Raw genomic sequence first — 3734 nt, 5'->3', positions numbered from 1 at the left:
AAGACGAGTTCTCCAACCTGATGGGCGAACGACGGGGATTGAACCCGCGCGTGATGGATCCACAATCCATTGCCTTGATCCACTTGGCTACGTCCGCCCCCTACTTTCCCTATTCAGCTTTCTTAACTGGGAGAGAACAAGATCTACTAGGGTCATTCATTCGATGCGCGTACGTATTATTCGTCTATATATTAATACAAGAAAAAATATGTTAGGTGAAAAATGTATTCTCAATCTATTCCAGTGGGTACGGGACTACAAGCGTTCCGCTAATCAGAATGAGAATATCTTTGATTCCCATTCTCTGTAATCCTAGAAGGGTGTTTCAAAGATTCCCCAGAATCCAAGATTGGAAACTGATAATTGTAAGATTATGGCGAGATATTACTATTATTTCTATTCATTCCATCGGACGAATCTCCATTAAATACCAAACCTTATGCGAGGTTTGGTATTTAGTGATGCTGCACGACCAGACAGGTATTATCCGTTTACAGAAGGAGCTTCAACAGAAGCTAAGTCTAGAGGGAAATTATGAGCGTTACGTTCATGCATAACTTCCATACCTAGGTTAGCACGGTTGATGATATCAGCCCAGGTGTTAATAACACGACCTTGGCTATCAACCACGGATTGGTTGAAGTTAAAACCATTCAAGTTGAATGCCATGGTGCTGATACCCAAGGCAGTAAACCAGATGCCTACTACGGGCCAAGCGGCTAAGAAGAAGTGCAGAGAGCGAGAATTGTTAAAGCTGGCATATTGGAAGATCAAACGGCCAAAATAACCGTGAGCAGCTACGATGTTGTAGGTCTCTTCCTCTTGACCGAACTTGTAACCTGCATTAGCAGACTCATTCTCAGTAGTTTCTCTGATCAAACTAGAAGTTACCAAAGAACCATGCATAGCACTGAATAGAGAGCCGCCGAATACGCCAGCTACACCCAACATGTGGAAGGGATGCATAAGGATGTTGTGCTCAGCCTGGAAAACGATCATGAAGTTGAAAGTACCAGAAATTCCTAGGGGCATACCGTCAGAGAAACTTCCTTGACCGATTGGGTAGATCAGGAACACAGCGGTAGCAGCTGCAACGGGAGCTGAGTACGCAACAGCAATCCAAGGACGCATGCCTAAACGGAAACTAAGTTCCCACTCACGACCCATGTAGCAAGCTACACCAAGTAGGAAGTGAAGAACGATCAGTTCGTAAGGACCACCATTGTATAGCCATTCATCAACGGAAGCTGCTTCCCAGATTGGGTAGAAGTGTAAACCGATAGCTGCAGAAGTAGGAATGATAGCACCGGAGATAATGTTGTTTCCGTATAGCAAAGAACCGGAGACAGGCTCACGAATACCATCGATATCTACAGGGGGAGCTGCGATGAAAGCAATGATGAATACAGAGGTTGCGGTTAATAAGGTGGGAATCATTAAGACACCGAACCATCCGATGTAAAGACGGTTTTCAGTGCTGGTGATCCAGTCGCAGAAGCGACCCCATAGGCTTGCGCTTTCGCGTCTTTCTAAAGTTGCGGTCGTGGTAATTTTTGGTTTTCGAAACGATTGGTGATTACCCAAGCTGATGAGCCTGTTGATCCATAGTATATCACAGAATCCCACCTGTGTCAACTAATCTAATATTGATTGAATATCCGAAGAAACGGGAAGACTTCCCTTTGTTTTCGCACGATACTTCTTCAAACCTTGACTCTCTTTTCAGACGCATTTCCCTTTTATTATCATAAACCACGGGAAAGTCAACGTTAGTTCGGCTCCTCGAGTACATCATGGGAGATGCCAGCTTTGCCTTAGATGTACTACGACTCAATCATCGATTCGAGGTGAGGGACATACAGGATAAATATCTGCTGGCGTTGCCTGACATCCCCCCCCCCCCCCGAGGTGAGTAGTCCGCCCCAGGCGGAGATAGTTGAGAATGGTGGGAGTCGCGGGGATGCGGGCAGTGCCAATCATGTCGATCATGTCGATTGTGTCGATTGTGTCGATCATTCTAGTCATGTCGATCATGTCGATCATGTTGATTGCGTCGATTGCGTCGATCACTTTGGTCATGTCGATCATGTTGATCATGTCGATGATGTTATGGACTTTACGATTCGACACTAGTCTTTCTCTTTTTCATGAGGTACTATACCAGTGACAAAATTTCCCCTATGACTTGGATATTCTTTCTCCCATTATTTAATTTCTGCTTATCCATATGCTTCTGGCGTATCTTGATTCCTAATACCCTGCGCTCCGGAGTAGAAGGTTTCAATCCACCAATAAGAGGTTGTGGATTGAAACGAACCCGGAACTAACGGAAATGGGCAAAAGCCTTATTAGCTTCTGCCACCTTGTGAGTCTCCTCCTTCTTCCGTACAGCACTACCAGAATTTCTGGCAGCATCCATTAATTCATCACTTGATCTTAAAGCCATACTTCGACCTGAACGTTTTCGACACGCGATCAATAACCATCGGATAGCCAAAGCTCTTCCTTCTGCAGGTACTACTTCAACGGGGACTCGATAAGTCGATCCACCTACACGTTTGGATTCTGTTACTATATCGGGAGTTACCCTACGTATTGCTTGTCGCGGGACAGACAGTGGATTCTTATTCGTCTTTTCCTTAATCCGCTTCATAGCCTGATAGAGAATCTGATAAGCCAATGATTTCTTGCCATCTTTAAGAATACGATCAACCAACATGTTTACTAATCGATTACGATAAATCGGATCCGATTCTATATTTTTCTTTTTGTTCGCTACATTGCTCCGGTGTAACATGAGTTTACAGATATGTCGGATTCCGATTCTATCTCGACTGTATCTTAGAATCTTATTTGGGCTTTTTCACTCCATATTGTAGGGTGGATCCGCCGGTTAGTCGAGGATCTCCCCCCAAACTGCACGTGCGACTTTCATCGAATGCAGCTTTCCATATGATTGAATAGAAAGTCTTGAAGTAAGTTCGGGTTACTTCAATGAATCATATTTACTCATTAGGCATTGAGTATCCGTTTCCTCTTCATCATCCCACGAATAGGAGAAGGGAAATCCCGTATTTCATTTATCTCACCAAGAATGTCCGTGGGTTTATTGATCCAATTACCAAATGTTCACAAAACCTCCACTGAATCTCCATAATCGTAGTCCGAACTCGTTCTGAGAGAGAGAAGACATTCGAAGATTTTCCAAATAAATGGGAGTCCGGGTAAGACTCAACTTACTGGAATGCAATACCCTGGACACCGAGTTGTTTCACACGAATAAGATAATAATCAATCTCCGTAATAGCAGGCTTCGGTCCCCTGGCAACATTCCCACTATCGGGTCGGCTATGCATTTGACATATCAGAACAACCGATACGGAATCATTGCGATGATACAAGTTACGACAATGTTCTGCAACGCACTGGAACGCCCCTTCTTACGATCCTTTACTCCTACAGCATCTAAAGTTCCTCTAACGATATGATATCTTACACCAGGTAGGTCCTTCACCCTCCCGCCTCTCACAAGGACCACGGAATGTTCTTGCAAATTATGGCCAATACCTGGTATGTAAGCCGTTATCTCGAACTTGGAGGTTAATCGAACTCTGGCGACTTTCCGTAGGGCAGAGTTAGGTTTTTTTGGTGTAGTTGTGGAATAGTTGACAGATGAGTCAGTTTCAGTGTCACTCTACAGAACCGTACGTGAGATTCTCACCTCATACGGCTCC

Source organism: Dipteris shenzhenensis, unplaced genomic scaffold (genome assembly GCF_047967505.1).
Source record: "Dipteris shenzhenensis isolate YYH24624 ecotype China unplaced genomic scaffold, Dip_SZ_1.0 scaf0375, whole genome shotgun sequence".
In the NCBI taxonomy this organism is placed as follows: Eukaryota; Viridiplantae; Streptophyta; class Polypodiopsida; order Gleicheniales; family Dipteridaceae; genus Dipteris; species Dipteris shenzhenensis.
Note: the sequence above shows the minus strand (reverse complement) of the source record.